This window comes from Coenobita brevimanus, chromosome 71 (assembly GCF_032717465.1).
Source record: "Coenobita brevimanus isolate Jiangsu-jjx chromosome 71, ASM3271746v2, whole genome shotgun sequence".
Taxonomy (NCBI): domain Eukaryota; kingdom Metazoa; phylum Arthropoda; class Malacostraca; order Decapoda; family Coenobitidae; genus Coenobita; species Coenobita brevimanus.
The window spans coordinates 34,790,312-34,805,728 of record NC_137024.1 but is presented as its reverse complement, the minus strand read 5'-3'; the positions used below and the strand labels follow the sequence as shown (position 1 = coordinate 34,805,728).

The following is a 15,417-nucleotide window of genomic DNA, read 5'->3' as shown; positions in this document are numbered from 1 at the left end:
CGTTAGGGCCCAAGGCTGAGCTACTAAGGTCCGGAACATTTCAAGGTACAATAATAACAATAAAAATTGCACGCCTTCTTACTGTGGAAGAAAAACAGATGACACTGCAGCTCTCATATAATAGCACATGCATATTTATCTTTACCTACTATTCTGAAGAAAACTTATTAAACTTATTCAGCTCTATCACTTTAATTACATCAACTCTGTTTAACACTACCTAACATCAGATGATTTTATCACATAGGGAAAGAACTTTGTACCAAAGGAGTTGAAAATAAGAACAAATGCAATACACAGCATGACTTTGCATTATTGTATCTACTAAGGAAAAGTAAAGAATCAAGAGCTACATAAAAATGACTGCCAAATACCGTACTGTCACCACGGTCCGGTCTTGCTATACGATAGGGTTGCGTGAAGTGAAAAACCTATCGCACAGTGAGGTTAATATAACATAGGTTCAACAGGGTTAGGAAGAATGACCTTGGCTGCAGAACTTAAAAAGCCCCAACCCCACTCCCTAAAAAAAAAAAGCTACCTACCTGAAATTTGTCCTAGGCCGGTCTGACCTGTCATTGAAGGTCCCTCCCAAAGCTGGGAAACAGCTGGAGGGTCTGAACAATCATTTCAGGTCCTCATAAGGAGGTAAAGTTAGATGGGAGAGCAATGCAGTGATGCCAAGGGAGAGTGATGTGATGAGGGCGAGAGAGAGTGATGCCGTGAGGCCAATGGACAGCAGAGTGGTAAGGGTGAGGCAAAGCATAGTGGTGTGGCATATGGATGTGCCAGGTGACAACAAAGATGGGACTGACATGATGGAGGCTGGTGATGCAGGATGGTGCATTTGCATGCCACTCACTAAAGGCACCAGCTCCTCCTCGGTGCTGCTGGCAAGGGAGGGGGTAATGGTGGTCTGGCATGCTGTCTTTTTCTTAGCTGCCACAAGCTTCCTGTACACCTTCAAGTGCTGTCTGATGCCATTTATTGATGTCTCTCTCCTTGTTGGGTTTGGGTTCTTGTCCCAGATGCATGCAATGCCCTTGTCTATAATCACATGGAACTTGAAAGTTTTAATGTTGAGAACATGAAGGTGCTCGTCCTTCCCACCTTCTAGTGCCTCCGCCACTCATTCCCTAAACTTAAAGAGCTCCTCTGTGGACAGCTGCTCATTGTGGTTGTCCAGGATCTCTTGCACATTTTCATCAACCACCTCTAATCTAGCCTCGTGCAAAAGGCTGATGATGTCCCAACGAATGTTTTCAATTGCAGGGAAGCCTGTGAAGAAGTACACACACTCTGGCCACGCTCTGCGCCAGACAGCATTCAGTGTGCTCGTTGGCGCCTCCTTCCACACCACAATGATATTATTCATGGTGTGCTTGATGCTAAACTACTTCCAAAAGCATCACACCCTGTCGTTCACCATGGAGACACTCGTTCTCACCATCTGCTCCATGGTGTGGCGAGGTAGCAAGCCATGAAGGTCACAATGATACCCTGGCACAGCAGTGATGTCATGTTGGGGACCAGGTGCACCGCTCTGATGCTATCCACCCAGTCCTCCATGCACTGAGGGTAGGTCAGAGTGCTGTCCACTAACAGTAGGAAATGGCTGGCAAAGTTGCTCCTGCTGGCATTCTTGTACAGGCAGGGGGAATGGTACCCTGCCATGTAAGACCGGGAGAATGCAGGGGTCAGCCAGGCCCGGGGGTTACTTCTTCAGATAACCCCAAGGTTATGCTTTCCAAACCTTGTCAGCACTCAGGGGTTCTCCAGTGGTACACAGGAATCAGCTTGGGCTTTAGGTCCCCCCCTCTGTATTGGCACCAAGGAGAAGGGTGAAGCAGTTCTTCGCTGCCTTGACCCCAGGCATACGTTGTTCTTCCCGGCTGATACAAGTCTTCCTTGAAATCCACTTCCAAAACAGGCCTGTTTCATCAAAACTTAAGATCTGCTTAGGAAAGTGTCCCCCCTCCTTTATAATAGCCTTCAGCTGCGCAGGGAAGGCCTCAGCCACCACACAGTCTGCACTTGCAGCCTTGCCATTCATGGTCACATGATTAAGGCCTGCATGGGCCTTGAAATGCTTGAACCAACTTGTGCTGGCCTTGAAGTTCTCCTTGACCTCCATACCTTCCTCATTCTTAGGGTCCTCCCACATATTGAGAGCCTTACTGTAGATAAAGCAGCAGTGAAGAGGCTGCTTTTCTTGGTTCAGGTCATTAACCTACAGAGCCAGGAGGTGTTACATTTCCTTCATGATGGGCTCCCTTGCTCTAGTTAAACGTTTTACAATTAAGGAAGGCACATTCTGTGACGTCTTAATTATAGTATCTGATTTTTTTATGACCACAGACTGGGGAAGCTTTACGGCAACAGCAATCTTGCTTGGTCCTTGTCACTCCTCATGATGTTTAACCCTTTGAGATTCCAACAAGGCGATTTCGTGTCATCATAAATCCAAACGCTGATATTCTGATGACTTGAATTCGAGTCATACGAAACAATATTTCTTTTTTGCATGTCTTCCATCTCCTATCTGGCCTTGTTCCACATACACTAACCAGTTTATCCTTTTCCAACTGTTTGTTTTTACAGTGACGAGTACATCAGATAGATATGCATGATAAATAGATTTTTACCATGAATAATATTGGTATTACCAGCATGGATATTTGCCAGTGTGACAGCAAGAGCTTTCGCTTTTCTCTGTGAAAACTAAAATAAATGGCCATAACCTATATATCAATAGAAAGGGAACTTACTGTGAACTGACATGGTGTCATCAAATTTCACATAACTCTAATACTATTTTTCTACAAACGTTTTTCTATGGAAGGGTGTACGATTTTTCCTTTTTGGCTAAATTCTACTCGTCCTATTTGTCTTTTAACTATCGTATTTACCTTTTTCAGCCATACTACGACAAAGAGCAACTATTCAACTTTAAAACGGTACCACATTCATTAGTCTACCATAAAAAGCTAGTGTACAGTGGCTGATTAAGTACAAATATCACTGAGCGACAGCACACACTGTATGCGCCCAGATGAATCTGGCACAAACACAATCGGTGGAGGGCCAAAGATCTCAAAGGGCTAATAATGTCTAATTTCATGTCTAGGGAAAGGCTACACCTTGCCCTTAACCTTGCCCTCAGAAGCATCAGTTGCACCATGCTTTCCACTGCGGGCAGCACCAGACATAATTTCCAAGTTCAGAGTTTCACTTACCGGTATTTCACACACTCAAAGTCCTCTATTCACTTATGATCACACGCAGCACTATTCATAGTGCACTTGCACTGTTACTTGGTGTTATCAATAACACTGCAAGGGTCTTATGCAAGTGAGAACGTTAGGTAACTCAGAGAGTGCGAGGGAGATGATCACTGGGTGGGACACGCAAGAGAGTGGGCAAGTGAAACTCAAAGGGTTGATGCAAAGGCTGCCACCTGCACACATCCAAGATGGAGGTTCTGCACATGTAAACAATGGGTGGTCATCCTGGCTCAAACAACCGACTGTTGGCTAGTGTGCATCACAGCACATGCACAAAATTCTCGGAGGCGGCCATCAAAAATATAATTCTAGCAAAATCATGACCAATTTATTAACTACTCTGAAAAAGATTAGTGCTGCTCTTGGACACCTGCACTTTCCCCCCTTCCTTCCTTCTTTCCATCCCTCCTCTCCTGTCTTCCTTTCCTTCATTCTTTCCTCTTCCTTCTGCCTACAGGTGATGCTACACTGAGTGACATGCCAAATGGTTTCCCGTGCACCAGGAAACCATTTACAGTGCTTGGTGGTAACAATATAAACAAATTATGGCGCCTGGTGGTTTAGTGGGCAAATAAGGAGCTCCAATTGGATTGAGCTAGTGCTGGTTTATATCCAAGGGGTGGTTGGGGACTACTGCTCATGTAATGCCACTCAGGGATGAGTGAGGCTAAATGTCAGGACCAACTTGCCTAGACTCGGGCTCCTACGCTCCTCATGAGGCAACACAAGATTAGATGTTGATGATGATGATGATGATGATTCTGAAAAAGGGTATAATGTCTGAATCATCATTCTAGCAATTTATCAGATAGCGAGCAGTCGTATACAGAGACCTGACTGTAACCAGTTGCTACAAAATATTGGATAATGTATAATACCATCAACATAGTGTAAGATGCCTTTGCACAATCACACATGGCACCTAATTATCAACCTCAACTGACGTCTTACACCACCAAACCACCAGGAACCTCACTGGTAAGGTTTGCAACAACTATATTGGCTTTATAGAAATACCAAACAAAGACAGCAGTATGTGAACAGAGATTCTGCGATATTGCTGGCCGCTTTCCTACAAAATTTTGCTCTTCTCACTTCACATTATGTGTTTACATAAAATGCATTTTAAATGTATTAAGCACAAATACAAAAAAAAATACATAAATAAATAAACATTCTGATAATGATTTTGCAGCTAATGTCATGCTACTTGCTGTAGCTAGAAATGAAATGTAACCCAAAAGTTCTTAACCAGTGTGCTGCAGTACTTTAACGTGACTGGTGTGATATGGTATATTCACCCCTACAGAGAACCAATTTTATACTACTAGTCTTTAACTCAGGCACCTACATAATGTTTCATTTATTCATTCATCATCTAATCCACTGTTGCCCCATGAGGCACAGGAGCCTGGGGCTAGGCAAGTTGGTCCTGACATTAAGATGATAGTGACCGGCTTCACACATCCCTGAGTGGCATTACATGAGCAATAAACCCCAACCACCCCTTGGATATGAACCTGCACCAGCTCAATCCGATTGGAGTGCCTTAATTACCCACTAAATCACCAGGTGCCATACTTTAGTTACATGGTTACCACCCACCATAGTAAATGGTTTCCTGGTGTACAGGAAACCAATTGGCTTGTCACTCAGTGTAGAGTCACCTGTGGACAGAAGGAAGAAGAAAGAATATATGACAAAAGATGAATAATGTAAATCATAAAATTATATATGGTACCTACCGAGATCTTGTAGGAATAGGTACCATATAACCATAATGAAGTAAATAACAATGCAAATATGAGCAAATGTGAGTACGTTTAAGTATTTGGGTAGTGTGATGAGTAAGGATGGAGGTTTGGAGGGTGAAGTGCTTGAAAGGGTACAGCAGGGAAGAAAGGTTGCTGGTTCCTTAAAAGCAGTGATAAGAAACAGGGAAGTGAGCATGGAAGTAAAAAAGTTACTACATGACAGTATTGTGATACCAACTCTAACGTACGGAAGTGAAGCTTGGACATTGTTGGAAGGACACAAGTCAAGAGTGAGAGCAGTGGAAATGAGTTATTTAAGAGGAGCCTGTGGAGTCACGTGGAGAGACAGGCTGACGAATGAGGATATAAAGGAGCGTTGTGGTGTGGATGTGGATGTGATAGGAAGCGTTGTGAGGAACACACTGAGGTGGTTTGGCCATGTGGAGAGGATGGAGGGTGAAAGATTGACGAAGAGAGTGTATGTGAGTGAGGTGGAGGGTGGAAGAGGGAGGGGGAGACCAAGGATGAGATGGAGGGATGGGGTGGAGAGGTATATGAGAGAGGGGGGTGTGAGTTGGGAGCAGGGCAGTGAAATGGCGGGGGACAGGGCGACTTGGAGGCGATTTGTTTGTGGCCACCCCAAACGGGATTGAGGCGTCTGGCAATAGATAGATAGAGATAGATAGAAATATTCATTCACAGATTTCTAAATGAGGTAATTAATGACTGTACCCAATTATACCCTCAAACTATGGTGCAGTAAGCAGTAACACGCTTTTGGCCATGCTGAACTGTCACAAGATATCCAGCCACAGCATGTGTCCTGATAACAAGTTAACATAAACATCATCATCATCTTTCAGAAGCTGCCTATTCAGTGTAAATATGGCACCTATCATCACTCTCATCTAAAGCTTTTTTTTCCCCACCCACGGATGGGGTGAAGTAGGGTCCACAGTGCAAGAAAAAACCTGACAAAGGGAAAACTAATCAACAGCATGCCCAATCATATGGGCCACACATTCAGTCACACTCCATTAAAGCCTGTGGTATCATGATTCCACCTCACAGGGATAACTTTCCACAGTTATGCATATCACATTATTTATCAGCTACAGCCAATCTGAAGACTGTCTCAGTAATGGGTAAAAACCATGTCGCTAAACCCTTATCACAAGTTCCTCCATACCAAATTCTTTCAACAAGCCTGCTCCCCTGACAGTTCCCAAGCCTCATCAACTTGTATCCCTTGATTTCTCACACATTCATTGACCATCTCTGTCAACCTTTTCCATGGCCTACCATGCCTCCACCCACCTTCAAACTCACTCAGATGCACCCTCCTCACCACCCTATTTACATTCTTTCTCCACATAAAACCATAACAACTAAGCACATTCTCTTCATTCAAGTGTCCACAGATTTCTTTACTTTCATAAATCACATTATTCCTTATCCTATCCACGCTCTGCAGGCCACACACTTTCCTCGATAATTCCATTTCCACTGTTCCTATTCCTAATTTTTCATTTTCACGGTATGACAAGTCTCACAACCTTACGTTAATGTGGGCACTAAAGCTTCTTCATATCACCCTCTTACAGCCATCACACTCAGACCTCTTGTTTGTATCAAGGTCTTCATAGCATCATCTGCTTTCCTTCCCTGTGGTACTCTACTTCCCAATTCCTTTACACAATTACCTCCGTTCTCTATCATCACACCCAGGTACATAAAATCCTCAGCAATTCAAGTTTCTCAACAATCACCATCACATCATACTAGTTGTAACTTTCTCTCAAGAATCATCATATTGCTCTTACCTACATTAACTTTCAAAGTATAATTCTCACAGACATCCACAAAACTCTGCACTAATCTGTAAAGCTTTTATTCACTATTAGCCAGTAACAAGTTTTATGTGCACATCTATCAGACTTTAGATACTCCACCCTTCACTATTCACTGCCATCATCATTCCTCTCTCTAAAACTGTTATTCTTACCTCTCTCAACCTCTCAACCCAAAAGCCACACACACACACACACACACACACACACACACACACACACACACACACACACACACACACACACACACACGCAATGAGTACAGCTATAAGAGAAGTGTTCTCAATGGAAGTGTGTGACTAGTGGAGTGCCACAAGGTTCAGTTTGGCTCCTATTATGTATCTGACATATGTGAATGATATGCCATAAGTTTTAAGCAGTTATATGAGTATATTTGCAGATGATGCAAAAATTATGAAGCAAATTCAGAATGGTGACAGTTGTGAGGAGTTGCAAAATTATTTGGATAAGCTGTACAGTTGGAGCCAGTCTTGGAAAATGGAGTTTAATGCAAAAATGTGTCATGTCCTGGATATGGGTATAAGCAGCAAGAGACCTAGTTATGAGTATAAAATCATAAGAAAGAAGATCAGCAAAGCAAGGGAGGAAAAAGATCTGTGAGTGACCATACAGAATAATCTATCACCAGAGAAGCATATACTTGAGGTCACTGGAGCGGGCACATAGCTTGATGGCCAATATGAGAGTGGCTTTCAGGTATCTGGATGAGGAAATGTTGAGAGATATTTGTGTCCACCAGAAGCCCAAAATTAGAATATGCAGCAGTACTGTGGTCACCACATTTGAAGAAGCACATATGAAAATTGGAAACGGTCTGGAGGACTGGAAAGGTACAGAAGTAGGATGCTAACAAGTTTGAGAGAATTGTTCTATGAAGAGAGACTGAAAGGAGCTGAAGTTACCAACACTCACTGAGATAAGAGGGGAAACTGATGATGATGTTTAAAGAAATTATAAAACTGAAAAAGATGGACAGAGAATATCTGTTTTGGATGATGATGGAAAGAAGAGACGACATGATTATATTTTAAAGAGGAGTACATGCTAAAATGATGAGAAAAAATTTAGTTTCTGAAACAAAAGTACAGACATTTGAAATAGTCTGGAAGAGGAGATGGTGCATGCAAAGAACATCTGAGCATTTAAAAGTAGACTGGATAATTTCAGATATGGAGACAGGACAACACAAGCTTGGCTCAAATTCGGTACAGTAACACAACTGGTTTTGTGCCTAATAGGGACTGTGAAAAGTGCCACCAAAGTTGATTCCAGCAAAGTTGGGGCATTGACCTTATGGGAAATAAGCTAATAGGGACTGGGCCCATAAGAAACTCACCTCCCTAGTGTATTTCCTACTTTAAATATATCCTAAAGTTACCTGAAATGTTGCTAATAACACACTAAACCACAAAGTATTGTTAAATTAACAATAAAACACAAGAACATCATAAAATACACTCAAATACAGTATGTCTTACCAATATTACTAACGCGTGTAACACACACACTCCTTCCATTCAAACGTAACACTAGCCAGAAAGACCAGGGTGAAAAGCTTAATGGCCTTGATGCTAGGGGGTATCCGAGGCTTTGAGTAGGGCTAGTGGGCCCCACCACTGCCTCCAATACCGTGTCCATTACCACCACTCCTTTCTTGCTGCGCCCTTTGACGCAGCACATTCACTCTGTTATGCCTCTACACAGAAGCCTGCTTCTCCTGCTCCTCCACAATGGCTAAGAATCCCTCATGGAGCATGAGGTTGGCCACGGCTTCAGGATCCGAGTGGGTGCCATGTTCAAAGGATCCTTCAGCTTGGACTAGAACTTCCACTTCCCTAGCCTCCTGGGGCCTTGGTTTAGGTACTGAGCTATTAACACCTGTTGGCCTTTCTGGATTGCATCACTGAACACTTCACAAATGAGGGAAACAACTGACTTTATGTTCTCAATAATTTTCTCTTTGTGCCTAGAATCCAAAATTTGAGCTGAGACTTATAGTCATGAGTGCGCAATCACGAGAATATTTGATGGCTGGCGCCAATCTGGATGCCGCAAAAGCTGGTGCCTTACTGTACAGTACTATAACTAAGTAAACATGAACACACATATACTGTACACAGTTCATCTATCTTTCTATTTATCTACCTCTCTATACATCTATCTATCTATATATATAGTATATCTATCTGTCCATCTATATATATACCTAGGCTGCTTCCCCCGAAAAAGGGAGGTAGCTGAGGCAGGACGACACACTCCCAATTTACTCATCCACACAAACACGTTCATTCGCATCTTAGCCCCAAGCGGAGAAGGGACGGATCCTCACCGCACCACACCGCACAAGGGTCAACTGCACAGTGCAGTCAGCAACACCCGCAGCAGGGCCTGACAGCAGAGCTGGTATACCCCTGCCACATCATAATGGACCCCTTACCGCACCTGACCTGATCAGCTGATCAGACCAAATGCGAGAGAATATCCCCTCAGGGCTGCGTCATCATTTATTTATTCACAATTTCTCTCCAATCATTCCTATCACATGCATCCACTCTTCCTTGCTCAACAGACATCCCTCTTGCATCCAATGCTCTCTTCACACTATCCATCCATCCATCCTACAGGTGGTCTTCCTCTCAGCCTTACATCTCTCATATCCGATCCAGTCATCTTTTTCACCAATTGCTCATCATCCATTCTCTCCATATGCCCAAACCATCGCAACACCCTCTGCTCAACTCGATCATCCATCTCCCGCACAACTCCAGTTCTCTTTCACACTTCATCATTTCTCGCTCGATCCATACGTGTCACTCCACACACACTCCTCAGACACCTCATCTCCATTACATTCAAATCTTCCTCTCTGCTACACCCATATTCTATGTTTCAGCCCCATATAACGCAGTCGGTACCACAACACCCTCATAAAGCCTTCTAAGCGAATGACATCTAAACACTTTTTTCATTCCTCCCAGCACCTTTCCTACTTCATTCATTCTAAACTTCACTTCTGCATCTACTCTCCCATCCACAGCAACATGTTACCCTAAATACTTAAGACACTCTACCTCCTCAAGCAACTCACCATTCAAAACTATATTCATCCTCCTACCATCTATCAACCTCGTATACTTCATTACTTTACTCTCATTCTCATTTACTATCAATTTCCTCCCTTCACACACTCTTCCAAACTCCTCTACCCACTGCCTCAATCTCCTCTGAATCAGCCACCAGTGCAGTATCATCTGCAAACAGCAGCTGATTCAGATTCCACTCGCTACCATCAACATTTGACAGACTCAAACTTCCACCTAACACACTTGCATTCACCTCCCTTCCAACACCATCCATATAAATATTAAACAATCAAGGCAACATCACACATCCCTCCCGCAGCCCCACTCTCACGGGAAACCAATCACTCACAGTATTTCCCACTCTTACACATGCTCTACTATTTCTACTATTTCCATAAAAACTTTTCACTCCTTTTGGCAACCTACCATCAAATCCACACAATCTTAAAACAGTCCACAAACCTCCCTAACAATTCTATCATACGCTTTCTCTAAATCTATGAACTCCCAATCACATCCTTACCTTTCGCTAAATACTTTTCACACACGTCTAACAGCAAACACCTGATCCATGCATCCCCTCCCTCTCCTAAAGCCACACTGCTCATCACCAATCACTCCCTCTGTACCCTCTCTAACTCTCTTAATTAGCACTCTACCATACACCTTACCTACACACTCAACAGACTTATACCCCTAAAGCTAGTACAATCATACTTATCACCCTTACCTTTATACAGTGGAACCACACAAGCACTTGCCCACTCAACTAGCATCATACCTCTCACAGAACACACATTCAACAATCATACTAACCACTCACATAACTGCTCCACTACTTTTCAGGCATTCCACTGCACACCCATCCATACCTACAGCTTTCCCTGTTTTTATCTCCTTTACTGCCTCCTGCACTTCCTCCATCGTGATCAAGAATCATTCAATTCTCCCAACACATTTATTCCTTGCAACCTTCCAGCTGCCACAATCTCAGCCTCCTTTTCCTCCTCTACATTTAACAATCTTTCAAAATACTCTGCCCATCTCTTCCTTACTGCATCTATCTCAATTAACATTCTTCCATCCTCTGCTTTTACTTGCTCTTCCTTCCCAGACTCCCTTTTGCACCCTTTCACCTCCCTCGAAAACATTTTCTCATTCTATTGAAAATTCTTAGTCAACTCCCCACCCTACCTCTCATCTGCTGCCACTTCAGCATCATGCAAAGCCCTTCTTGCCCTGTTTTTTTCCTTATACCTCTCATATGACACCTCATCTTTCCTCTGCAGTCACACTTCATATGCACACCTCTTCTCATCCACATCCATACTTACTTCCTCGCACCAACATTCACTTCGCTTTCTTACACCACCACCCGTTCGTCTCACACCACACACCTCTTCTGCATGCTCCACCACAGCACTCTTAAACAAATGCCATTAATCCTCCACACTGTCATTTTTCCCGATCTTTCACTGCGTTCCACTCTTTCAGTTTCTCCTGATACTCTATCCTTTTCTCTCTTTCATCCAATTCACTCACTTTCAAACTCTCCCTGCCACACCTAACTCTCCTAGCTCTCACCCATCTCTTACCTCCTCTCAACTTTCCCTCCACCAGGCAGTGGTCAGACATACCTCCACCCTCCCCTCTCAAAACTCTCACATCCAACAATCTTCCTACTACAATCCAGGACACAACCACATAGTCCATAAATGCCCTTATCAACAACCCTTCCACCCTCCTGTCTCACCCATGTATACTTATAAGTATTCTGAAACGAGGGATTTCCAGTCACCATCTCTCGCTCAACACATATCCCTATCATTTGTACCCCATTTTCATTTCTTCCAGGCACAACATGCATACCAATCACCATCTCTCGCTAAACACACATCCCTATCATTAGTTCCCCATTTTCATTTCTTCCAGGCATACCATGCATACTAACTACACCTTGAACTGCTACATTTCCCACTATAGCATTCAGATCTCCCATCATTACCACATTCACATTCGCTCCAAAACTCGGCAGACACTCATCAACATCATTCCAGAAAGACTCCCTCTCTTTTCCATCCATTTCGTCACAAGGCCTATACGCACTCATAAATACCCACAACTCACATTCAAATTTCACTTTCATTCACATCAGTCTCGATGAAACCTTCCATTCAATCACACACTGCTGTACTTCTCGCCCTTCCTCTATCAACACGTGACATCCTTCCATTGACACTTCCAAACTTAGACTCACCTTTCCCATTCATCTTTGTTTCACTCAAAGTAACACATCCAACTTTCTTCTCACAAATATTCTACCAATCTCCTCCCTTTTAGCCTCAATCATACTACATCCATGTACATTTACAGACCCAATCCTCAGGGTATGGGGATAACTCAATCCCCCATCTCTTTCTATTCCCTGTCTCATTGTAGGAACTATAAAAAAAAAAAAAAACAGAGGAAGGGTATATATAAATATATATAGTAATCCCTCATTGATCTGGACATAATAGAGCCAAAGGCATGTCCAGGTAGTGGCAACATCTGGATAATGAACATTATTCCCCTACCCAACTCAGACCCTACCTATACCCACCTCCAACCTATACCTAACCTATTTGTACAGTACCTATGCTTAATTTGCCAATGTTTTCTGGTCATTAAGACAATTTAGACATCAAAACACACAAAGGAATATTCAAAGTAATGCTAAACACCAAGAAAACCATGCAGAAAAACCAATGAAAACCAAAAAACACCCTACCTACACACTACTAAATGTACTGTACCCCTCCTTCCTTTGGTAGTGTTTTCCGGTCATTCTGCCACATTTTGACACCAAAACATTCTCAGGATTATACAAAATAATTTTCAACACCATGAAAAAAACAAATAAAAAACTGGCCATGTGGAGAGGATGGAGGGTGAAAGACTGACGAAGAGAGTGTATGTGAGTGAGGTGGAGGGGGAAAGAGGGAGGGGGAGGCCGAGGATGAGATGTAGAGATGGGGTGGAGAGGTATATGAGAGAGGGGGGTGTGAGTTGGGAGCAGGGGAGTGAAATGGCGGGGGACAGGGCGACTTGGAGGCGATTTGTTTGTGGCCACCCCAAACGGGATTGAGGCGTCTGGCAATAGATAGATAGAGATAGAAAAACTGAAAACCAAAAAGCATCCTACCTATACACCACTGTATGTACAGTACCTCTCCTAATTTTAGCACAGTTTTTGGGTCAATCTGCCGCATTTAGACATAAAAACACATAGAGGAATATCCAAAGTAATGCTAAACACCACGAAAACAATGAAAAAACAATAAAAACCAAAAAAACACCCTACCTATACACGACTATATGTACAGTACCCCTCCTAGTTATGGTACTGTTTTCAAGTCAATCTGCCATATTTAGACATCAAAAAACACAGAGGATTATCCAAAAAAAAAAAAAAAAACACTCGCCCTACACACAACTGCATGTACTGTATCTCTCCTAATTTTGTCACTTTTCAGGGGGTAGGGGGGTTTCAAGAATACTCCCCCAGTATCCCTGCTTGTCGTACGAGGCGACTAAAAGGGTTGGTGGTGGGTTAGTGCCCCACCCCGTAAAAAGAACTAACTAAAAAAGCAAATAAAGCGCCTCGGACCCAGACGGACCATACGTTGACGACTAAGGAACGGACAAAGGACATTCTGAGAGTAGGAACGTGGAATGTGAGAGGAGTGAATGATGAAGTGAAAGAGAGAGAGATTGTCCAGGTGCTTGAGGATGCAAAAGTGGATATATGTGGATTGACTGAAACTAAATGGTAAGGTGAAAGGATGAGAGAATGGGAATACGGTGTAGGTATATGTGCGGGAGTCAGTGAGAATGAGAGGGCAAGAGAGGGAGTATGTCTGATGATAAGCAAGAAGTGGAAGGAGAATATAAGAGAGTATGGAACAGTGGGTGCAAGGATTGTATGGGTGAGGATGAAAGTAGGTATACAAGCATGGGCGATTGTATGTGTGTATGCTCCAACAGAGGATCGAGTGGCAAGAGTGAAAGATGAGTTTTGGGCGAAAGTAGAAGCATGTATGGACAAGTTTGAGAGGAGCGAGAGTGCGGTTGATTGGAGACATGAATGGCAAAGTCGGGAATGTACGAGTGGATGGAGTGGTTGGTCAGTGGGGTGTGCCAGCAGAAGTAGATGGGAATGGTAGTGCTTTGGTGGACATCTGTGCTGGTAAGGGGTTGGCAATAGCCAACACCTACTTTAGACATAAAATGCAAAAACACACATAGGAATATCCAAAGTAATGCTTAACGTCAAAAAAATCATGAAAAAAAACAATGAACACCAAAAAACACCCGACCTATACACAACTGTATGTACAGTACCCCTCTGATTTTTGGCAATTTTCCGGCCATTCTGTCATACTGAGGCATCAAAACACACATAATATTATCCATATTAATGCTAAACATCATGAAAACAATGCAACAAAAATCCACAAAAAAACTGACGATGGTTTGAAAATCTGTTGTCTATGACAAGTGATTGCTCCTGGGTCTCAAAAAAAAAAAAATTCCACGGCGAAATATGCAACCGGAAATTGGTTATATTGGTATAAATGGTACACCATCATCTTTGCTGGTGTTTATAAGATAAACTAATAAAAACACATAAAACTGACAAGCAAAAGTACAGAAATACAGTGATTATAAATGGTGTTCAGGAGTAAAACTTACCTTCATAAAACTTCCCACCATCCTAGTGCTAAATTTTGCCAGCACCTTCCAAGAGTTAACCAGTCGTGTCCCGGCCCAGTCTGACAGGAATTACACCTCAATCCCGGTAAATTTTCGATCCAGGGTTTTATGCATAGAAAATTTGCTTTCGATGAGAAACAATAGAAAACCACCATATATGACCTCACCTTTGAGTATAAACAGGTGTACTGGAGTCCCAGGTGCGATGTACATTTTCTACGAAGGCCCCATCCTTACGCTTTCCCACTCGCCAGTCCAAGCAGCAACTCACCCAAACTCACTCCGGGAAGGCATAAAAATGTCCATTTTGTATGAATTTATAGTTCTTATATGAAAATAATGGTTTTCACAGTCAAAAATAGGGTAAATTCACATACAAAACACCTGGGGAGTGCTGATTTCTCACACTGTATACAGAGTGCATGTGTCTTTTCTGCTTACAGTATCTCATTTTTCAACTAAAAACACTGTTCAAATATATTTACAGGACCTTACAAGAGTGTCAGTTATCACAAGTACACACAATCTCAGGTGTTCACACTCGAATATAGGGTAAATAAGCATTTGTTAACTGACAGATCACCGATATGTTGCACACCGTACTGATTGCGTGTGTCGTTTCTGCTTATACATTTTTTCAACTTACACTAACGTTCCGCCATATTTACAA

At 42.8% G+C, this 15,417-nt stretch overlaps 1 protein-coding gene across 1 annotated transcript in view; it reads right to left on the bottom strand.

Annotated features, from left to right (window-relative positions):
• frj (membrane bound O-acyltransferase domain containing farjavit) overlaps positions 1–15,417 on the bottom strand; it is a 179,931-nt gene that overhangs the window by 90,012 nt on the left and 74,502 nt on the right. The gene's annotated exons all lie outside the window — the stretch shown is intronic.